At 37.5% G+C, this 24901-nt stretch overlaps 2 long non-coding RNA genes across 2 annotated transcripts in view; one reads left to right on the forward strand and one right to left on the reverse strand.

The window, feature by feature from the left end:
- The window catches only part of LOC112670743 (uncharacterized), a 114928-nt gene extending 112880 nt beyond the window's left edge, over positions 1-2048 (forward strand). The window contains exon 4 of the long non-coding RNA XR_003143182.3: positions 1581-2048. This is a non-coding gene — a long non-coding RNA (uncharacterized LOC112670743). The remainder of the gene's footprint in view (positions 1-1580) is intronic.
- A 7680-nt stretch (positions 2049-9728) lies between these two features.
- Positions 9729-24901, reverse strand: part of LOC112670892 (uncharacterized) — a 43792-nt gene continuing 28619 nt past the window's right edge. Inside the window, exon 4 of the long non-coding RNA XR_003143278.3 lies at positions 9729-10491. This is a non-coding gene — a long non-coding RNA (uncharacterized LOC112670892). The remainder of the gene's footprint in view (positions 10492-24901) is intronic.

Here is a 24901-nt window from a genome sequence, read left to right on the forward strand (position 1 = left end):
CTACCTCATCAGGAAAATGAGTGAATTAATAATAAGTGCCAATAAGTGCCATTGGAAAACTATACCATGTCCAAAGCTAAAGACTGTGTGGCATTGCTGAACTGACTATAGTAAAGTACTGGACTTGGACTAACAAGGAGTTTATTTAGGGGATGTTAGTTAGGCATGATAGTTATTCATTCCTCTCCAACTCCATGTCAGAAAGATGATAATCTCCAGGAGATTTAGAATTTTTAAGCATATGGGACTTTAAAAGACAGTCAACATGCAATGCTCTTATATTATAAATGAGGAAACTGAAATCCCCAAAGGGTAAGGAATTTGCCTAAGAAAAAGCAATTATTTAACAGAATAGAGGAGAATAGATTCCAGATATCCTATTTCCCAGACCAAGGATGAAAACTTCATTGCTTCCGACTTCCTTGCCTCTTTCGGTTTCCTCATTTATTTTTTTCTGTCCTAACGTGTAATTCAAAGCAGCTGCATTTCCTAGGAAATAAATTGGACGTCAGAGATTTTTCCTACTATCCATCTTGCATCCTAGCATTTGTTACCATTCTTGTTGCTACCATCAGACATTGAACAAGGAAGAACAACTCCCTGGGTTAGCCAGATAAGAAGGAATAAACTGAGCGGAGTACTTACTGCCCTGGGTAGAACACAGTTAACTTTTAGTAATTGTCCCCTTCTCTTTGCCTTTTGCTGGCATTGCTAGAAATGGCTCTGACTCTTTAAGCTGAAACTTTCCTGCTTTAATCATAGATAACACCTAGAAACCTTCATATATTTAAAGTTATTTATCATCATTCAGGGAAAAGATCTAAAGAGATGTTGAAGGTTTGTCTTTTTTCCTTCCAAAATATATATTCTAATCTCTTCTCAAATATTGTCTGGCTGAGCATCAGGGCCAGTTCCTAACTCTTAGCCTGAGTATCTAAGAACTGAAATGCACCCCAATCTATGACTGCTCTTCTTTGTTTTTTAAGGGATATCAGTAAAATCTTGAAAGAATTTCAAGCAAAAAGAATACTAATAAATATCTGAATACTCATCTAAATTTATCAAATTGTATCTTACCATATTTGCTTCATAGTTTTTGATGAGGTAAAACTACTACATAGAGTCTGCAGACCCTTAGAAGTTGTACTTCACCAGTCTTGTTCTTTACCTCTATACACAGAGAAAATCTGACACTGGTGTTTTATACGTTCAATGTGTGTGCATGTGTGTGTGTAATTATTTCCATGTTTAAACTTTGAAATATTGTAACATTTTGTACTGGACATTGTGATTTAATGTTAAATATTATGTTTTGCAATTCCTCACTATCAATAAATGAAACCTTAGTTCACTAGTGACTATACAGTATTTAATTATATAAACATCAATTCATTCACACTCATTTATTTTTTTATTCTGTTCATTGGTGATTAAGATTGTTTATAGTTTACTCCAACTAAAAATATTGTTTTAATAAAAGCTTTTCTGTTCGTGTCTTATAGTATACCTGCAGATACAGTCCCAGAAAGTGAGCCTTCTTGTGAGATAATTGCTTATAATTTCTACTTCTGTTTTACCAGATCCTGACAGATTGCTCTTCAAAATGATTGCAACAATTCAGATGCCCACAAGCATGTGACGAGAACTTTTTCCGCTAGACACTTTTAACAACATTTGTTATTGTCAACATTTTGTTTTTACCAATCGGATGGATGTAAAATAATGCCTTGTTTTAATTTGCATTTTATGGCTTGCTATTAACATCAACATCTGTTCACATGTTTATTAGCCATTTGGGTTTTCACTTCTGTGAAATGTTTGCTAATGTCCTTTATCTTCTTCAATTGAAATGCTTGCCTTTTTCTTATTGCATTTTAGTGGTTCTTTATATATTCTGGATACCTATTCTGTGTTTATTAAATGTGTGACAAGTATCTATTCCAAGTCTATGGTCTATATTTTCACTTTTTAAATGATATTTTGATGTCCTGAGCACTTTGTGTTTTTTGTTGGTTTTTATAGTCAAATGGATCAATATTTTCCATCATTGGTTTGTATTTGTTACTAATATTTAATAAAAATTATAATCCAATGTGTGAAAATTAGTTGATATCTTTTTTCCAACAATAAATACACTATAGTCTTTCTTATTTAGTCTTTAATTGACCCAGAATTAATTTTTGTATAATGTGAAGTAAGGTTCTAATTTCATTTTTTATGTGAATGAATTATTGTTTCTGCCTTACCTATTAAATATTTAATTACTAATATATACTATTCCCCTTATCATTTAGTGATTTTCCACATATGTGTTGCTTTATCTCTGGACTCTATTCTTATCCCTTTTTCTCATGTCTAATCCTGAAAAATACAACACTCTTAGTTATCTTACAACTTCCTCAAGTAGAATGAATCTTTATGGAGTCAGAGATCTCCATCAGTTTTGTTCATTGATTTATTGTAAGCTCTTAACATTTGGTACATGAATTGTTTTCAGTGAACATTAGTGGAATACATATCTTGAGGTGTGAGTATAATTTCCCTCACCAACTTTTTCTATGAAATATGCCGAACTATATTAGGTTCTTTGTCTTTCTATGTAAGATTTTGTTCAATAATCTAACTTCTATAGAAAATTTGGAAATCCCTTCCATTTCTGTGTTAGTGAGTATCCCCATCTACGAATGAGGACTCTGTCCATATTTGGATGTTTTTATCATGACTTGCATTAAAGGTTTATACTTTTTCTACAAAAAGATTTTCTGCATTTTTGTTCCACATATATTTCACTAATTTATTAAAATAACTGCCTTAAGAGTGCATTTTTTTAACTTTTTGTTGACTGTGTGTTGAGTCAAATTAATTTTATGTAGCAGACTTACTACATATAAGCTACTAATGCTGATTAGTGTTGAGTACTTGCTTCTCTTGAGTTTTCTATGTATATGATCATATTTTAAGTCATAAATGATATGTGTATGCATTTCTTTTCAAATATTTTTATTCCCATTTTACTATGTGAACACATGCAGTACACATGCAGTACAATGTTAAATAGACTCTAAAGGGAATGGTTATAAATTTCAACATTATGATGTAATGTTTTGCTATATACCTTTTTTTTTTTTTAAATATTTTTTTTTAATTTTTATTTATTTATGATAGTCACAGAGAGAGAGAGAGAGAGGCAGAGACATAGGCAGAGGGAGAAGCAGGCTCCATGCACCGGCAGCCCGACGTGGGATTCGATCCCGGGTCTCCAGGATCGCGCCCTGGGCCAAAGGCAGGCGCCAAACCACTGCGCCACCCAGGGATCCCCTTGCTATATACCTTTTATCTAACTTCTTGACTTAGATACTTAACAATTTTTAGATTTTATTCTTTTGCAATATAAATATTAAAGGCTATACTTTTTTCTAGGAACTACTTATATCTATACATTCTTACACGTTTTCATTATTAGTACTAACTTTTTCCTAGTTATTACATACTCTGAATTTTTTAAACTATAAGTTACTTAGAATATTGTTTTATTTCAAATAGATGGAGGGTCTTTTCATTTAACTTTGTGTAAAAGTGATAAAAAGTTACACTCACAAATGCATGGATGGGGCATGAACTACATAGGGATATGGTGTTCAAATTTATACAGCCTATGCTGACTTTGAAAAATTTTTGCACCTCCCCTATGGCAATGGGTACATGTTTTTCCCTAGTGCAACCTCTTACTAAGTGTGTCTCTCTTTACGAGTCCAGCCACTGCTATTTGAACACTTCAGTATTCAATTCTTAAAACTCGTGACTCATGTCTGTGTGAATCGTACCTGAAAGACCCATACATCCCTGATAGAGAACCCATAACCATATAACTTCACCCAGTGCAGCCATAGGGTAAGCCTAGGAGCACATTGCTCTGTTTTTAGTTCTTGTCTTCATCACTGCCTCCTTGAGATACTCTTCAAGGCATCAGCTGTGCATTTGAGACAGTGTTTATTGCATGTTAATTTTCATTTTGATGCATCTGTTATAATAGGATTTCAAGTTCTTCCTATTACATCGTAGCTAGGATCAAATGTCTGCTATTCTGGTTTTATTATTATTTGCTTTTATATTAACTATAGAGCTTTCAAATCCAGCCCTTTATATGTAGCATAGCTTACAGCATTTTCTAACTGTAGCTATGCTAAATACACCCTGGCTGAATTCAAACGGCTGTATTGTGTCCCTTTCCCTCAGTTTCTGCCCCAGCTTTTTCTTGCCTACCTTACCTAGCTACCTCCTTAGCTCCCAGCCTTTTGGGTTACATAAAGATATTTGCAGATCTTGTCACTATCTAGCAGTGATGGCAGATGTGTTTCATTCTGGAAGTGAGTTGTTCTGATCCCAGTGTACTGGCTGCCAGCACTGTACTAGCTGCTTCTGGACTGGCAAGGGCCAGGGGCAGGAGTATGTGTGGTTGCTAGCAAAGAAGGAATGTAGCAGGTGCTTTGAAATCACTGTGCAGTAATATTACAGTTTATAATTACACAAGATATACATCAGAACACATCAAAATAACTCAGATTTGCTGAGGACAGGACGTGTTCATCAACATACTGTGTCACTTGCCTCCCATGTGCCTCTTTCTATTCTACTCTCCATTTCCAAATTATACTTACTACATTAGCAAGAGTATGGGCTTTGGAGTTAAAATTGCAATCTTGCAAATTGTAGTCTTGGTTCTGCCACTCACTAATAAAGCAACTTGAAATTTTAAAGGACCTTCTCTCACATGTATCATTCAGTCCTTTTATTGTCTCTTATATTGTAGGTGTTGCACTACATGCCTTAACAGTCACTATCATAATCACTTGAAATGGCCTGAGAGCTAAATATTATGATTCTTGCCACAGAGCTGATGAAACTGAGCCTCTCACATGCCTATTCTTACTTTAGCCTGCTATAAACTATAATACTTTGTAATCACTTTATATAGTAACCATTATATAATTTATAGTTATTTCAGAAAAGGGAATATAATCTTCTCATAAGAAGTCACTTTTAAAAATAATATTATGCTCCAAGCCATAGTAATAAAATATAATAATCTCAAATATATATGTTATTTTTAGTAATACTATTAGTCTATCATAATACAACTTTTCTCTCAGTGCTTTTTAATGACTTGCTAGTGTATTTCCTATTTATTAAGATAATTAATGATCATATGATTCCATGAGCATATAATTTCTTTAATGTAGAATGGGAGGCAGTTTTCCCTTTTCTATGACATGATAATAAGCTATTTCAAAAGTAGAATTTTAGTATAACAGTTAAGAGTCCAGTCAGGAAACAGAATAAAAGAACAGAGAACTTAGAAGTTCTTCTTGAGAGTAAGTCCAGATCTCTTCAAAGAGGGTATGGCTAACACAGAACATCCAGTGTGCTGAGGCGAAGAAACTTGTCAGAGGATTTGGAATGGATATGCTACATAGAACTGGCCCACCAACTGGGAAGACAGCTGCCTGAGAAGATGGCTGGAATTATATGACAGAAATAATCTTCCACACTGAGAATATGGCTGGAACTGGTTTTTGCACACCACTGGGCCCCCTTGCTAAATAATAAAGAAGATCAGGACCTAGACATGGAGTGTCTTTCTAGGGCTAGCACCTTGAAATATCTCTCTGGCAGCCGCAAATGGACAGTCTAGCATTGTACCAGCTGGCAAAGGAGAAATGCCTAAAGGATGTAATTCCAGTATCATAGATTGTTGAAAAACTCCAAATTGTTGAACACACTTGAAAATATGTGTAATATGTTCATGACCTATCAAGAGTGTTTTCATAGGAGTCTTTCGCCTTACATTTTCCTTTTACATTTCAATGGTCATAATAAGGTTTTGCAAGACATTCTAGTGAAAGAGATTATATTCTAAATTTAGAAAATCTCTTCAAAGAACATTGCAGTGAAATTTCTTGAGGCATGAGTAACTTTAACAATGAGATAGATTTAAAACTTCAAGTCTCTAATCTGAAGATACTCAGCTTGTTATATTATTATATTAAAAAAAAAACAAGTGGGCACATTTGCTTCTGTGGACATCGTTTTATCTCGACTAAGTTTTCTATGCCTTAGAAGCATGCTTTCTAAAACTGACAGGAAGATGCATATTGATTGTCTCCGATCTTAAAGATTTCCAGACAATAGATTGAGAAATAGAATGTTGCTTTTGATTGCTGAATGGATTTTCATTCTTAAGTTTTTTTTTAATGATATATGTCTTATAAAGCTTTGAAGTCTGCAACTTTTTCTTAAGAATGTTCTAGGACTCCCTTTTCAAGAGAACAAATTTAGAAATTGGCTCCTTTGATCATTAGGTATGAGTAAGAATATTTGTTTAATGCTCTGCCACCTACAAATAAGAAAATAGTGAAATCACTAAACTTTAATCAATCTCATCTGACCTTGCCAACCTCAAGAAATGTCTCCCTAACAATCAAAAGTGGTAATACAACCTACAATGGCTTGTTTCCGGAGGAATCCATCTGCCTTATTTCCATTGGCCCTTAAAAATATGCCATCTAAGCATTATTCATTTAGCTTATGGATTGGACTCTTCAAATGTCAACATTTTAGGAATATAAAAACCAAGAAATAATCAATTTCTGTTTTTTTTTTTCATAAATGTAACTCAAATATTTCCCTGACAGGGAAATGAGGAGAAAGGATGAATATGCTGGCACCAACGGAGGGCTGGTGAGTAAGTAACACACAATGGGTAAATGGTTTAAAAATTAGGGGAAGCAAGGTCCAAAAGACCAAAAACAACTGGACAAGTTTGTCTATACCTGAGATGCTTTTCCAAATCCCAATATACTTCTAGTAGCAATTGTGAAAACAATGACACAATCACTTATATTGCCCTTAAAAACTGTTTAAAAAGGTAGAGAAATGAGCACAGTAGAAAAATAAAAGTATTACTTTTTTCCTAAGATTGCTTAAACCAGCTAAAGTGTGAAAATGATCTCTGAGGCAGTGGATGTGTTCTTTGCTTGTTTTTTTCAATGTCTGCTGTAAAGCTCCCATCTCTCTGAGGGCCTGCACTTTTACTTTAAAGAGCTAGAGATGCTTTGAGTATTTTCATAGTTCTTTAGAAAAAATACGGGATTTTGTTGTCTGCTTAGTTCTTCTGTTGAATCAAATGTTCCCCTTGTTTATGTGTCTTCATTTTGTTTTTGTTTTTTTTTTTTCAATTTAATAATTTTGGGGGGACATGAGGGAGAAGGCTAGACGTGATGGGCTAGAGATTAAAGACAAGATAGAGATTATAAAAGGGAAGAATAAATGCAACATGACACTGCCTGTTGGCCAGCTGATTCTGCCATGAGCTTTACTGTTCAGCCACTTTTAACCTTACTCCACCTTTTAGATCTGCCAACACTTAGGCCAATTCACTCATTGGCACCCTGGACACCCTGGGCCATTGGCGCATAGCCAAATCTGCATTCCCTCTCCAGCATTCCCTCTCCTATTCTTTGGTTATTCCCTTAAAACCTGAAGGTCACAATTGACAAGTTCAATATCAGGCTGTACTAGCAGATACCTATGCCTCTCTCCCTGGCCCCTAGCCTATATATTTTATATAGCTTTTGAGATCAATATACAGTATTTATTTTGATTTTTTTAAAAAGACTTTGGATGTAAGTAGAGGATATGTTAGAAATGGGTGAAGTTGGACACAGCTGTCCTAGATCAAGCGGAGGCTATAACTACCCATTGCTTCTGTGTTCAGATTGTCTTAGTCAGCATCTTAAAATGTGTAAATGCCTAGAGAAAGTGTCCTGGATGATTTAAACAGTTTAAGTTATTCTCCAGAGTCGTAATTACAAAACTCAGTTTGAGAACATATTTTTGAAAGTTTTTTTTTTTTTTTTTTAAACTCAGATTGCTGTTTTTCTTGGGATGGATATTTAATGCATTTGTTGTTAGCTGTAGGAAAGTCGCTAACCTCAGGGGGAAAAATCCTTAAAATAGCCAAGATTTTTGGAAACTAGATAGAGAAGAAAGCAAACTTGATTGCTCAATATAAGACTAAATAAAAAAAGGATGTTATCAGCAATTAACTACAAAGCTTGATTCTAAAGGGGAAAAAAGGAATCAAAGTGGAAACATTTTTAAAGAGATGAAAACACTACTGGCAGCTCTATGGGGTATGGAATTTCTAAGAAGCCATAATCAATTCACATTTTCTTATATCTAGGCAATATTCAGCTTTCAGTTATTTTATGGGGGATACAGAGGATACAACTGCTGAGAACATATTTAAACATAAGAATAAGCCAGAATGACCCCAGAGCTTTCATCTCTCTCTTTCTCCTCATTGTGTTTTGCAAATAAGTTATCACCACAAGCCAAAAGTGAAACTGCAACATCACAATACAAGGCTTCATTAAAAATCACACAAAATCCAATTGCTTGCAGTAGTCATGACAAGACTTATGGTTAACTGTTAAATCACTCAAAAAAAGTATGACCTAAAAAGAAACAAATGTGCTGTGTGACAGTCTTGAGGGAGAAAATACCAAACAAATAAACAAGAAGAGTCTTTGCATTTGAGTTATATGTGTTGAAAAGAAAATAATGCTTGTGTTAGAAAGAACCAATTTTTCTTATAAAAATTGGGGAAGTCTGTGGTTTAACAGAATCTACATGAGGTCTTCTACCAATGCATTTCCATAGAACCTCAGAATAAGGAAGGATGGGGATGGTCACACATATGCCCAATGACTTAGTGGGGCCAGGCATGTATCAGAGAAAACTACATAGAGGGTGAAATTTGTGTCAGGTATCAGGAACAAGGAAAATACCACAAGCTTTCCCTGGAAATTGGATGAATGTCCTTGGATACAGGATGGTTTTAGGGTAGGAATTGTTGCATAGGTCTGCAATCAGACTCTTCCAAGCTAATTTATAATGACAGGAGTGTAATCGTTTTAGGATTTCTCTCATGTTCTAGTGCCTACTCAGGTTTTTCCATCTGTCAATATGAAGACATATTTCTAAAAGCCTAATTGTGTAATCATGGTTAAGAGATCCAGAAAAAATATGAAAATTTAGTGGCATATGCCACAAATAATAGTCGTTTGTTTCTTCATTTTATTTTTTTTCCAAATGCCAAAATGGTAATAGGAAATCATTATATTTACTGACTTTTTAACAAACAGAAACAGCAGAAGATAGAGGATAGGTTTTTCCAATTCATCCTCACTAAGGATGGGAGCATCCTTACTCTTGCCCTACAATCCAGAAATAAGCCACATCTTAGTGCTTACAGTTTAAGGGCGTGAGATCATGTCCTCTTCCTCTTCCATAATGATGAATGTTAAAGCATTCTACCCCCTTTCAGTGAAATTGAGAGAACTCTTCAGGATATAAGCCATTCTCGTGGACTGGCATACAGACATTACAGCAGATGATTCCAGCTGTCAAATATGGTGGTTTTGGAGTTATAGAGTAGAGAAAAATTAGGCCCTGTCTTTCCACTGCAATTCATTAATGCTATTGAGCATGCAATGCCTGGCAGATTTACAGGTGGCAGAAATAAGAGATTAATTGTTTTACTTTATTTATGCCTGGAATGTAACTGAAGACTAAGTAATTTGATTCCCATCAGTAATCTGTTTCCTTTGTCATTTCCCAACACCTGTCATTCTGTTAATTCATCCTTCTGCTTATAAATGTTAGGCACTTGAAGGAAAAGCTTCTATTTTTTTTTTTCCATTCACTTATGTTGAGCTAGTAACTTGGGAAACTTTCTTCTTTGCATTTGATTTCCTCTTAGCAAGAAACAAAGGACACATTCTAAAAGACTGCAGCCTACTACAGGAATTATCTTTTTCTCTCCCTAAATTATATAAGATAGAAATAGGTATGGGTAGAAGTAAAGGAATAAAACTAATAACAGTGACTAGGAATAAAACCTCACTTCCTCCACCATTTACTGAGACCCATAGGCTTAGTTTCATTGAAAATCTAGTAGCAAGGATTGTTTAGATGTGAAAAGATATTTCTGTCTTCAATTTTTCTTCTTCCTTTCCTTATTTCAAAGGAGGTGATTTATCTGATTTTCTCTCTCTTTTTTTCCTATGTTTGATCTGTAGCCTTTAAATGTTAAAATACCAGAAAAGGCCAATCATTGTATCTGCCAAACATTTCTACTCTAATCCTGCACCAGGCTCATAACCAATGTTCTCTCCCATAGCCATGGAAAGGTCAACCTCTGTGTACAATGTGACCCTGCTCAGTTGATCACTGCTACATAGCGTTGCATATCTGTCTTTCTCCAATGGCAAAACTACCTCTACTAGTCTTCTACTCAGACCTCAACAGTCTTTCTAGGTGGATGAAATGCCTGACCAAAAAGAAAGTCTTCTGTCTTCTATCCAAATCTTCTTCATGTATAGTTCATGGTCCATGTAATTTCATGCCTTTGAGTGTTGATTTTTTCCCCTGTAAGTAATAATAGTAATAAGAGTAATAAATATAAATTCAGTATCATATAACCTCAAATAGTTTTATTATTAAATGTAAATATTCTTCATTAAATACTAGTAAGTATTTGACATTTCAGAGTTTATTCCCTAAATTCTGGCCAAGGTCAAATAGGGAGCATTAGAAATAGGCAATAAAACTTGGAGAGAGATTTAGTCTACATCTCTACCTGTTCCTTCCTTTTCATCCTCTCAATAACTAGCAAGTTTAGGACTTGATTTTTTTTTTCAGCTTTCACAAGTGGCACATGGTTACATTCTTGGTGTAAAAAAATAAAAACTTAGAGATACACTGAATAATCTAAAGTTTCTTTCATTGAAGGGTCCACCTTTCTTCCATCCGTCTGATCTCATTTCTTCCCCAGAGGAGGTGACTCTTGTCCAGGATTAGGTACCCAGTGCTTCCATAGAATGTATGTAGGTGATGGGAATATTCTGAGCTAAATGCTATTTCAGACATGGTTAGGATGATTAAGGACCTGAATTTGGAATTCTACTTAACTTGAATTAATTTCACTTTACATTAATAGGTACATGTGAGTAGGAGCTCCCATTTTAGATAGTACGGGTTTTCATCTGTCTCCAGGGCTATGGCAATAGATTCATCAGTTTCCCTGTACCTAGGCTCATTTTCTTCTTCCTAGCATGGGCCTTACACTCATGTGATCATACTTCCCAGTTACAAATCCTTCAGTGAGTCCCTTTTGGTCGTACTTTAAACCTATTTGCCTGATATACATGGTTCATTATGATCTGGCCGTCGTGTACCTTCATCTCTTGCCATTCCTTACATTCATAAACTATGTCACATCTCTCATGCCTTGGTGTCTTTTCACACACTATTCCCTCCTGCCAGGCCTCTCTCTATCTGTCTCATAAGTTTCAACGAGTCTCAGGTAGTACCTCTCAATTTTTTTGCCCCTAAATACTTTCCCAGTAGTTATAGGTGCTTTTCATCTCTGTAGCCCCCAGATGCAGCACAGAAAACCAGTAGGTATTACATAAATGCTGAGTTTATTCCTCCACTCTCCTATCTGACAGCATGGAGAACGGCTACTTTGCTTTCATCTAAAAGCCTGTATAGCGTCATTGAGGGAAGGAAAGAAATCTGGAAGGAAGTAATTCTGCTACAATGTAAATTTCACACGGGCAAAAATTAATCTTTTTTTTATTCACACTCTAAAGTCTTAGAATAACGCTTGGCACAGATGAAGAGCACATTGACTATGTATAGAATTAATAAATTATCAAATTATAATTTCATATTTTTATGGTTATCCTCTTTGACCATTCTCAAAGTCTGTCCAGAAGCTTCCAGGTTAAAATAATTTTCGTGAATTTATAAAATATGGAATTAAAAACAGCCATGAATCCCTAAATCTGCCCACTCTTTTGTTGTTGCTGCTTTTCTCAGGCAAAGAAAGTCACTGCTTTAGGAGAAACAACATAAATAAACAAAACACTCAAATATCAACTCATTGAGATGGGATTCTAAGTAACATGTGTCTAAAGCACCTGTCCCCCACACCTAAAATCTCATTCCTGCTGAAACCCAGCACACTTTGTCATTTTTCACTACTCTTCCAATCTCACGTAATCAGCAAATGTAATTAAAGCTCATTTTTTTTACCTGTTAGTAAGTAGTCAATTAAATACTTTATTTACCATTAAATTCAGTGCCTTCCAATGCATACGTTCACTACTATGTTAGCTAATTGGAGCCATATTCAATGGACTCCATTAATGTTAATTTATGGTTAACTTTTGCTTAATATAAAAATCCATTTCCTGTCTACAGGATCATGTTCATATCCAAACCAATTTGCATTAATTTTGGAAGTCAAATATCAAGAGTATCATTTCAAAAATGGTTAATAAAACCTTAATATAAAATATCTATTGTATTCTGTTCCAGTCACATTCTTCAACTGGATAATGCTATTAAGTAAAAGAATATCTAGTAAATATAACTTTGCCACATTATGGATTATTGCTCTTGATTTCATTATCCACCCTCCAAATACTTGGATATAACATCTCAATATTTTTTGCACTATTTTGATTGAATGACCATTTATATGAATAGGCATTTTATCTTTTTAAGATACATGTGGTTGTTTTTTTTTTTTTATGACTCAGTATTTTAGTCAGCCCTATTCTTTAAGACACAAGTCAAATAGGTGTGCCAATATGGATAGCATTTATCCAAAGTTTTGTATCAATTTTTTTTATCAGTATCTAGTTTTTTAAATTTGAAGTGCTTTCCAGTTTGGCCATTTGTATTTTCCTCTCCTATTGGACATAGTGAAAAAATAAATGCACTGATTGAGATACTTAAAGAATACTAGTTGAAAGGTTTTCATTGTTAAATTATTTGTTTGAATATGATTTTTATTGAGGCGGCTCAGTCAGGTAAACATCTGACTCTTGGCTTCAGCTCAGGTCACAACCTGAGATCTCACAACCCTGAGATCAACCCCCACATCAGCACGGAGTATGAGACTTTCTCCCTCCGTCCCTCCCCTCACACCACAGGTTCACTCTTTCTCTCTCTCTCTCTTGCAAATAAGTAAATAAATCTTTTAAACAAAGATATCATTTTTATTAAAACTGATTATAAGGAAACATTTTAATTTCAATGTTGGTTTTAACCCCTTGAAAAATTTTCTTTCTAGTATATTAAGAAAGCTTGTTCTTTTTTGTTCACTCCCCATATGCACTATAGATTTTTATTCAGAGATACACTTAGATTAGACTTTCATAAGCCCATCTTAAATTTTTCTATTTTGTTGATGCTCATCATCTCCAAAAGAAACTACAGACATTTTAATTATAACATTAGAATATGGTCTCATTCATTAGTGAAGATTAATATTTTTCTCAATACTCAGTGTCCATTATTTTTTAATTATCTCAAATGTGGATGTATCTGGAGTTTCTCATTAGAACAAATTCATATTTTCTTTATCATTGTTTTGCAGTTCACTGAGAGCCCATCAGTGATGAATATAGGAGTGTACTTAGTTTCTAAGAGCTGTTCTGAAGGTTGAGATTGAGTAGGAGCCTTATTATTTTATAGCCAAATGTTATTTGTGGAACTCTCCTTTAACCTGATCCTGTTACTTTGAGTTGAAATCCTTTGAAGTATTAGGGAAATTTTTCTTACTCTTATATTTCCTTACATGTACTTAATATCCAGCAGAAGAAAAGTCTTTATTAAAATATAAAACTAGGGGAATCTGCACTATTCCACTTGATTTCAAGAGAGTATATAACAAACCAGATTTATTACATAATTCCTCTCTTCATGGATATGATAACGAAATTGCCTCCAAAACTCAACCCTCTTACATGTGACAGTCACATTAGTAAAATAAAAATTGGTTTATAAAGTATTAGAGGTAGAAAATGAGACAATGAATAAAATTGTAAGAAAGTGAAATTCCTTTGAAATTGTACAACCCAAAGGTAAACAATATTAACATTTTTCATAGTTCCTGGTATCCCTCAAAACATTTATATCCATTTAGTTATTTATTCAACAAGTATTTATTGTGTACTTACTAAAATCAAGCCATGATTGTAGCCCCAGAGACGTGGAGAAAATATTAAACCTCTATTTGTGCAGCTAATTTTGGTGCAGGAGATTTGCAAACAAAGAAATACCCAGCAAAATTTCAGCTAAGCCTAAGTTCTGTGAGGGAAAATGAAGCAAGATAAAGGGCATAAGGATTGACTGCAGGTGGGATCTAATCAGGGAAAGCCTCTCTAGGGAGGACACTTAGGAGCGGAGCCCTCAACTCTCCACAGCAGGAATGTACTCGGCAAGTTAGAAGCACTGTATAAAGCCTTGTGAAGGTAGATTGAAAGGATGGCAATGACATTGGATCAGTAGGAGGGCAGATACCTCATAGGCCAAGGTACAGAATAGAGTTTTTATTATGAGTGTGACTGAAGCCCTTGAGGTTTCGAGCAGGGAAGTGATGTGATCTGCTTTACATTTTTTTAAAAGATCACTCTGGAGAGTGTGGAAAGAATAGATTACAGGCACAGGTGGATACAGGAAGATTCGCACAATTTCAAAATGCTGCATAAAGATGATCAGAGTAAATCTGATTTTCTTCACTTAAGGATATGTCATGGACCATTTAAATGTTGTATGGATCAGGTTAAGCTTGGCCAGGGTTCCTTAACAGTTGACACTATTAACATTTTTGGCCAAACAGTTCTCTTACGGAAGGCTGTACTGTGCATTACAGGATGTTTAGCAGCATCCTTGGCCTTTACCCACTAGATCCTAGTGGCTTTCCCTTCCCAGTTGTGACAACCAAAAATGCCTGCAGACATGGCCAAACGTCCCTATGAGGGGCAAAATCACCCCTGATTGAGCTGCAGGGATAGACAATACGTACTAACAAAACCCTCCAAATTTCAGTAGTTTAAGAAGATGAAAATTATTTCTCACTCACTCAAAATCGGCAGTGAGTCCAGTGGTCCTCCTGGGGAGCTTCCTTATAAGCTGTGGGTTCCAGGTGGCTTGTATTATGTAGAAATACCACCTAGCTTTCAGGTAACCATTACAGGGAAGAGAAAACTGTATCTCAATGCTTCTGCACCAGAGTGACTCACGTCACTTTTGCTCACAGTCTATTGGCTAAAACTCCTAACACAACTTCTTTTAACTGCAAAGAGGTTAGGGAAAGTAGGGGAGCACATGGATATTTGGTGACCAGTTAATGTTTCTGCTTCACTTCTAGGCACCAAATTTCACTGGTCTAGAGAAATCCTAGAATTCTGCTGGCAAGTACATACTATTTAATCCTTTACCCTAAGAATGTGGGGATTCTGGTGATTAGGCTCCAAAGCTGTTCTTGAGTCTGAGGGTTCAGGCTCCATTCACCATGAAGAGTTGTTGTTGTTGTTGTTGTTGTTGTTGTTGTTGTTTCTCCTTTCTATCCTTCTTGGGTACATTTAAAATGGGTCTTAGGTTTTGTTCTTTTTGGTGGCTGCCTAGTTTTATCAGTCTAATTTCTGACCTTGGAGAACCGTGGAGTCAAGGGTTGTTTTAAGCGTCGAACAATTATAGACTTTTAAAGGCAAAGATTTATGGTTTTTTTGGCAGTGCGACTCTCTCATAATCTTAAAAGGCTTCCTATCTTTCCGATTATTCTCATTTCTATGTGCCAGTAACCTCATCTATAATTCTCTAGGTATTCCATCTATTTCATTTCAGTCCTTTCTTGCCTTCAAAAGTCTTTCTCAATTAACGGTATATAATATGAAAGTATAAAGTAGGAAGGTCATACCTATTAAGTTTCAATATTTATATTTATTTACATTATTCTAAAAATAGGCATAAGGCTTCTGAGGCAGGGATACCTTATTACTCATAGTAATAACTGCATTCGTTCATTTTGTCTCAATTTTATGCCCTTTCTTGGGTCATGTGATGAAAGCCAGATAGATGTGACTTTGTGTGTGCCTGGTTCTCTACTCTAAGTGAGGAACCCCCCAAAATACGAATCTGAGCATCTATATAGGAGAACGGCTGTTTCTCTTCTCCTCCTGAGAGATGGAGAGTAACATTTATTCCCTTGTGTAAACAAATTTTCCTTGGAAAGAGAAGGCAAAACCTCTTTGGTTCTTACCCTGTGGAATGTATGGAAATATCTGGAGGTGTGAGAATGGGATTGGGCAGGCGTCTCTCAGTTTACAACCCACATAATATCTCTGTGGCCCCAGGTCCATTCCCCTTTGACAACTAACACATTCCTCTGGGGAGGTAAATCTCAAATCCTCCCTGAGGTGTATCATTTATTCAGTTATCTTTGCACTTTCAAGGCTTTTCCTTAATGTAAGTTGCAATAAAATCTGTTTCAAAAACCTTAACATGAAAATATTCACTTCCTGACAATGCCCTTAACCTAATTTAAGCCCTGAAATTTTGCAATCTGCTCATATGTTTTACCGAGTATTTTTCACACAGTCCTTTTTAGCAACTTAACCAAAATAATAGCTTTATATTGGAAGGACAATCCAGTTACAAATGTCAAAGGCTATTTATATATTCCAAGACATAATAGGATAAAAGGTTTGTGGAATGATAGTTTAAACTTCTAAAGGGTTATTGTATTTCCATGTGAATTATGCCATACTGGTGGTATTAAGGTAGAAAACATTGATAAATGTACTGTAGTTATGGTATTATTTACTATATTAATTTTATGGTCATGGTTATGTTGGATTAACAAGAAAGTCCAGTATTTCTACATTTTTAGACAAATCCTTTCTATCTCAGGGAAAGTTTGTAGATATGCTTAATTTATATTGTCTGATTATTAAAATTATTCAATTGCTTTTTGAATAGCTTTGAATAGGTCTATTCCACAGTGACTGAACTTATTAATAAAAAATATTCTGTAATCTTTTGGGTTTTTTCTGTAATCTTTTGTATAAAATGTTTAGTATCACATCTGAAAAATGATTTATAATATAAGATTATATCTAAAAGCTTTATTTCCCCATAATATCATATTTGATAAGATTTTCCCTGAGTATGAATTCTTGATATATAATAAGTTTTGACTTATTGTTGAACACAATCACGCTTTCAAGTGTTCATAACATTTCATTCTTATTTTAGTTCTCTTTAGTTCATGAGTGCTTGCATTTTGGTTCTTGAATTCATAGGCATTGTCACAGATACGAGTGAATTTCCCTGAGCTTGGAAGCTACCATCCCCTCTCTTCTCATGGATCATCTGTACTGTGAGAGGCATCTTATGGGTGTGTGTGGTACTTCACTGTGGACAACTAAGCTCCCTCTGATACCCACCTCTTGCGCATCATACAGGCCAAGGTATTACACACTTTGTGATCAACTGAGGACAAACCTGAGGAACAGGCTCATGAAGGCCTTCAAAATGGTCCCAAAGCTATTTGGACAGGAAGTTGTAAGATCTGTGGTACAAGGAGCATGTTTAAGCAAGGATGCAGTAGGCTTTGGGTGGGTCCTTTTGGTTCTGAACTCAGAGAGATATGGCTCAGAGAGGATCAAGTTGGGTCTTTCAAATTGTGACATTCGAGAAACCAATACCAGTCTCATAGGTCTAAAGATAGTTGGTATGAGTGTTCTGATAAATAGTGACATGGAACTTTCTGCCGAAGGCATTCCCACATTTAGTGCTTATATCACTTTTCTTCCCTCGGTGTGGTCTCTTATATAAAGTGACATATGTGTTCAAATGAATTATTACAGTCATAGAGTTTCTCCATATGTCATAAAAATGGAAGACTGACTGCTGGCAGGTTTTTCCATATGTATTACATACATAAGCTTTCTCCAACGTGTGTTTGCTTGTTGGTAGAGAGATGGGATTTCACTACTTTGGGAATTGGTTAAAAAAGGTGTTGAGGGGACTGAAAAACCAAAAGGGAATACTGACATACCACAGAGATAATAATTGTGGGAGGAAGCCATCACTTCTAGGTTGGGGCCAATGGGAAAAAGCTGAAGGTAGATATCATGAGTTACAGAAACATGAAGAAGGGGCCTGACACCTCTGACAAGGTGCCACTCTGGTCGCTGCTGGTGTATCTGATGGATTGTGATCAAGCTGGTCCTGGGAATTCCAGAAGAAATCCGGGACTGGGAATTATTGTTTCTAAGATGAAGAACCATGGTTGGCATGATGCTGACAGGAGTGGAGAGCACTTAAAATGGAGCACTTCTTTCTTCCAACCTCTTACTTTAAAGTGTCCTTCTACTTTAAGTTTCCCCTATTGTTGGAAATCGTAACTTCAACATCAAATAGCAAAGTCAATGTAAATCACCTGCAAGCTATCTGGCCAGTCATCCAGCCACACTCAAGGGGGAACGGTCAGTTTTGGTCTCTGATGTTGACAGATTAAGTACCCAAGAGTAGCAATAAAAGGATCGGATGAGTGGAAGTTTATATTTTGACCTGTCCATTGTAGTCTCATGGACACTTCTTTATGAATCCATGGATAAGATTGACAGGAATAGAACATCATGTCCTTTCCATCTGATATTTGAAACTGTCTTTTGCAGTGAATGCCCACTGATGAACATTAACATGGATACAAAGATCTTCATACTCTTTGCACACTGCAAAAGTTCATTTGAACATCTCCAGATCTTCTCCTTACCAATATTCCAGTTGTTTCCATGTCCCTGATGATCCAGTCAAACCATTAGCCACTGCCAATCCATCAGGAGCTATCTCTTGGTCCAGATAAACTGGAAAATGTATGGTCCATAATTCTTCTCTTGTCCTATTTTTCAAGAATATTCCTGAATAGAACAGTGACGCTGCAGAGAGCCACTCCCTGTTGGTTCCAGAAATATAGTGCAGAACCATCTATAAAAGTCTGAGGTTTTTTTTCCTCCTCAGTCAACTTGTCAATGGAATTTTCCATGAAGAAACAGATGTAGCATGAGAGACTATGCAAGAGTGGTTGTCAAAAACAATTTTTTTTTTTCTATGTAAGAGAACCATGAAGTAATGCATCCATTCCTAATACCTGTGTATCTGCACTGAATTTCTACTATTGGAAATTGCCAGAACTGTTTATAATATTCCCATTTTTCTTAGACACTGTAAGCATCATTAGATCTGATGTGTCAATAGGCTTACATAGCAGACTGGCTTGCATTAAAACCTGGGCCAGCTTCAGGCTCCTCTCTTGCTCTGGGTCCCTCTGAAAACTTTTAACCTTATGGGTTTCCATAAATTAGTAAGAATGGTGCCCTCCAGGGATGCCTGTGTAGCTCAGTGGTTGAGCATCTGCCTTTGGCTCAGGGCAGGACATGGTCCCGGGATCTGGGATGGGGTGCCACATGGGGTCCCCGCAGGGAGCCTGCTTCTCCCTCTGCCTGTGTCTGTCTTCTCTGTGTCTCTCATGAATAAATTAATAAAATCTTAAAAAAAAAAAAACGCACTCCAAAGTGGTACTCATTGTCCCAAGAATTCCAAGAGACCTGTTACAACCACTGTACCCATTCTTCAACAGTAAAAGTGAAAATGAAATAATTTACCAGTCATTTCGGAGGGAATGTCACAACAACTAGATCACAGGAACGTGACTGAAGTGATTAGCCCCCGAATTTTGATAGGATTTCTCTCTCAAATTTGGCTCCTATATGGCTTATTCAATCATCTAAGAAAACCTCTTTTTCCTGTTCCATCTGGTCCAATTGTCACGATGCCATCAATGTAGTGGAAGAAATGTCCCATTCTGTAGGATTTCCCTGGGATCCAAACCTAAGCAGACGACAGTGTGGTAGAAAAGTGGGGAGTTAATTTGGACCCAAAGAACTCAACCGTGTGGGGTAAAAGCTGACTTCTCCGTGTGTGTGTGTGTGTGTGTGTCCCACCCCATTTTTTTTTTAATTTTATTTATTCATGAGACACACACGGGGGGGGGGGGGCAGAGACACAGGCAGAGGGAGAAGCAGGCTCCATGCAGGGAGCCCGATGTGGGACTCGATCCAGGGTCTCCAGGATCACGCCCTGGGCCACAGGCAGGCGCTAAACCGCTGGGCCGCCCGGGCTGCCCCCACCCCACTGTTGAGGGGGAAGCAGTGGTCCTATCCACAGCTGCACACCAGGCACCTGCACCTGAACGCACCGCAGGCTCAGGCTGAGCCCGCTTGCTCAGGTCTGGCGGGGGAGCAGGTGCGGGAGGCCCGAGGCCCCGCCCCCACCCTGTGTGCCCCCGAGGCCCCGCCGGGGCTCGCTCCTGGGCTCGCTCCTGCCCGGGAGCACGTGCGGCCGCTGTGACCGCGAGGGCGTCGCCCGCCCCGCCTGCCCCGGCCTCGCCCCGCCCGGAGGGAGGAGCCCCCCGCAGCGCCCTTCCCGTTCGGGGACAGGATGGAGGACGGCCAGGGAGGCCCTCGGAGCGGCGCAAGTGAGGCTTGTCATCGTGGCCGATATCCACTGACATCAATCGGTTCAATTCCCGCGGGGAGGGGGGGTGGGGTCAGCCCGGGTGGCTCAGCGGTTAGCGCCGCCCGCAGCCCGGGGCGTGACCCTGGGGACCCGGGCTCGGGCTGGGGCTCGGGCTCCAGCTCGGGCTCGGGCTCGGGCTCAGGCGCCTCCGCCCTGCCGAAGGCTGGGTACGTCGGGTTTCTAGCAGATCAGCCACCTGCCAGCTGTACCCTTAGTCACCTTTTGAAAAGGAGAGAGAGAGCAGAAGGCACGAGGCGAGGTGTTCTCCGCACTGCTCGGGAGAGAGCAGGGATGCGGTGCGAGGGGCCTGGCCCCAGCCCAGGAGGCCTCAGGGCCCCCGAGGTCCGGCGCGGCCGGGAGGGGCCGGGGCACCCGAGGAAGGTGGGGAACTTGCCTCAGACAGCGGCAGGCACACACCTGGACCTGCCCCCGTCACCTGCCCTGCGGCCCCCGATGGCTCCGTCCAGACTCTGGAAGAAGAGCGCAGAGAAACTGGCGCACAGCAGGCTTCAGAGGCTTTGATAATTTGCTCCCAAAAGGATGCTGTTTCTAAAATAGCGGCTGAAATTGATGCAGGCACCTGATTAAGATTAGGATAGTGCGCGGCTCTTTGCCGAGATCCACCTGCTTTCTGCTGGCGGCTCCTGTCTCTAACCTGCCTAGGCCTTAGGTATAGGGAGAGGAAGTTCCAAGGGAGTCCGCTTGACCCTGCCTTCCCTATGACAGCCCACGTGGCACGAGGTAGGAAGCCAGTGTCTGCCGGTTGGTAAGTAGATCTACTTAAACTATACATCTAGGAAATGGGAACGTGATCGCATTCGGGTCTCTGGGCCCGCTGAGCTCACTGTGACACAAACTTGAATGAAAACACCATTTATCAAATTATCACTATATGCTCATTTTGACTTGTAGACTATTGTGGCATTTGGGGCCTCCAAGAATAAATACCAATTTTGAGTCTGTATTTAGTACATTTTTAAAGGCATGGAGCCTGCTTCTCCCTCTGCCTGTGTCTCTGCGTCTCTCTCTCTCTCTCTCTCTGTGTCTCTCATGAATATATAAATAAAATCTTTATTTATTTATTCATTTACTGTCTCATCTTTCCTGTGTACCAGTTACCAAAATAAATGGTGGTAAATACCTATGGGAAGACTAGGAGAAAAATTTACAGTATTGAGATTCAACATTCCATTCCAGGGTCATTCCTCAAGAGGAACTAGCCTCTCCATCAGTCAAGCACTTTGGGTCTGTGAACTCTTAAATCTATACATAATTAAGTAGCAATGACTTCAATTGTGATTCTCGAGTCTGTTTGGTCACCAGACCTGGTTTTGTTGTTTTTGTTCTTGTTTTTTTCCTGTTATATAAATAAAGTAATGTTTTAGGGCTAACAAAATATCTGGGTAGTTTATAAACAAAAGAAATTTATTTCTCATGGTTCTGGAGGCTGGAAATTCTAGATCAGGGTGCCAGATGATTGGGTTCTGGTAAAGACCTTTTTCCAGTGGACTTCTTATTGTGTCCTCAAATGTTGGAAATAATGAAAGATATTTCTTGGGCCTCTTTTACAAGGGCATCAATGTCATTCATGAGGTTTTCAGCCTCATGACCTAGTCACCAAAGGCCCTACCTCCTAATAATCATCACATTGGCATTAGGATTTCAACGTACAAGGGCACCTGGGTGGCTCAGTGGTTGAACATCTGGCCTTCAGCTCAGGTCGTGATCCTGAGGTCCTGAGGGATTCGAGTCCCGCATCAGGTTCCCTGCTGGAAGCCTGCTTCTCCCTCTGCCTCTCTCTCTGTCTCTCATGAATAGATAAATACAATCTTTAAAAAAAAAAATCAACATATGAATTTTGTAGAGACACAGACATTCGGACCATAGCAAGTAATATTTAGTAGGCTGCTCATATATTTTATTTGAAAAGACACTGTAATTGATTAGACACTGGTCAAAAACTAAAAACCCCCCCAAAATAATCAGTGTTTTTAATATTCAGATTATGACTTCATCATTATGTCATATTACGGTAATTACCACTACCTTCTCACTGGAAGTTAAGCAGTGCTACTTGTCCATTAATATTCTAGGAAACCCATTTTTGTTTGTTTTTTTTTTTTGTGTGTGTGTTTTTTGTTGTTGTTGTTGTTTGTTTTTTTTTTGCTTTGAAATCAGAATGTTCAAAACCCAAGCTTGTCATTTTCTTTCTGCAAACTCTATAGTGCAGAAATATCTCTCCCTCATCAGTGATTTTAAATAATTATGTAACAGAAACATGCAGCATCCTTCAGCATCTCAAAGCACTTGAATCGGCATACCCTCAAAATCAGTCACAGATGATCATTTAATTCTGATACCACAGACCACCATGGATTACTAGCATCCTATTGCCAGAAGCAAGGATCCCCAGCTCTGTTTTCAAGACCGAGGACAAAAATAATTATTTTAGGATTTTATGTTGAGGGCTTGCTTCCCAGTACCCTCCTTGTTACTAACTCTATCTTGATCTCACTTTTCTTCCAATGCTTGCCAAACACCATCAATTAGCAATTAACACACTCTATTAAGTTCATTCAGTCATCATAGTTATCGGCCCAGAGCTTCAAGCTCATTAGGTATAGAGTCTCTTGCAAGTTATCGAGTCTTCAATTTTATCAAATGTTTTGCTACTCATAACATGAATATATCTCATTGGTCTCTGGAAATAGTTTTCTTACTACCTTTCACTTGATGAATAAGCCAATGTCATACATTTTGTTTTATTTTGTTTTGTTTACAACAGTATCCCACTTTTGCTAGAAATGCTTTTGTTAGGGTAGGCTAGTCTCGTTTATTAATGGTAATTAATAAATTGCCAAATCTCCCTAACAACTCACTTCTGTTTGATTTTTGATCTCATAAAATCTGTGGTGACTCCAGTACCTACCTCCCGATTAGTGACTCGGTGATTCAGCCAACATTTGTCTTGCAGATATGCTATTTAGAAATATAGTTTCTAGGTCAGGGGCAGAAAGGAGATGAATGTTCACACACTATTTCTTAAATACTTCAACATGGACATGTCACTCATCACCTCTGCTCACCACCCATTGTTCATAATTAGTCATATGCCCTGGCTTAACTAAAAGACTATTGAGAAATGGGGCAGCGGCATATGGCTATAAGGGGAACAGTAAATTCAGAGACTCAAATCAACATCGATATTCATGATCATTATAATAGGGAGCTTAGATAACTCAGAATAGTTCTTAATTGATAGAAATTTAGATTGATTCCAAATATCTGATATTAAAAAATGCTGCTCTGAGCTTTCTTGCTTAAAATGCTTTCTATACTTATTCGTGTATCTCCTTAAGATATATTTTTAGTAATAGAATTTCCAGAAAAAAGGTGCCTTATTTTCTTACACTATGTGGGATGGATATTCTTCATGCTGTCTCTAATGCCAGTTTTTTTTTTATTTTTATCAGTCTTTTCATATTTACTAATCTGAAAGGGAAGGAACAATATTTTATTATTTTTTACTTATACTTATTTAATTACAAACGAATTTAAACATGTTCAGTTGTGTTGATGTGCCTTTTGGATTTCCTTATTCTTAGATCTCTAGTGATGTCCTTTGCCCAGATGTTTGTTTTTAAATGAGAATCTTTGTGAGATTCTTTCGCTTGGCTCATATGATGACCCCCTGATGCTATAGAGAAAGAATCATGCTTGCAGCCAGACTCTTTTTTTTTTATGTGCATCTTTTATGAGCATTTGGGGGCACTGGTTCTACAACTGATCATCATTAGAGTTGTCTTAGTTTTACCCTGCTTACCTTTCCCAGGTGGTTGAGAAAAAATTAACTGTATCTCAAATTAGCCATGGTCTTAAAGACTACTATAGTTATACTGGATTGTGGGGTAAAATAACCCTGTGCTCTGTAAGGTATGTAGGAATGCCATGTAGGTTTTTTGTCCGTTTGTTTCTTTTGTTATTGTTATTGTTAATATTTTTTTCAGCTAAATTTAAAATGTTTTGGGGACATACAATCCATCTCTGATACTAGAAAAAAACCCTATCATTTCAATTATTGATCTGTATCTTTTGATAACAATATTTCATTAATATTGAAGAGTCCATAGAAATCTAAAAATGTATTTATCACAAAAGGAAACCTATTCTGTTTTCATGATTTAACCTTTACCTATGAAACATAAAAATGAACATCTTTAATTAAGATGGTTTTCTTTTGAAAATAAGTCTATGTTCTGCTGTAGATAGTTTTCTACATTTTTGAAATTCAGTGCTTTGCTCACCAGATTAGTTTACTGAAAGTACCTCCATGGTAAACTACACAATACAGTGAAAGTGGCATTGAAGAGATGACTTATAATTTAGCAAGTATATTGTA

This window comes from Canis lupus, chromosome 14 (assembly GCF_003254725.2).
Source record: "Canis lupus dingo isolate Sandy chromosome 14, ASM325472v2, whole genome shotgun sequence".
Classification (NCBI taxonomy): domain Eukaryota; kingdom Metazoa; phylum Chordata; class Mammalia; order Carnivora; family Canidae; genus Canis; species Canis lupus.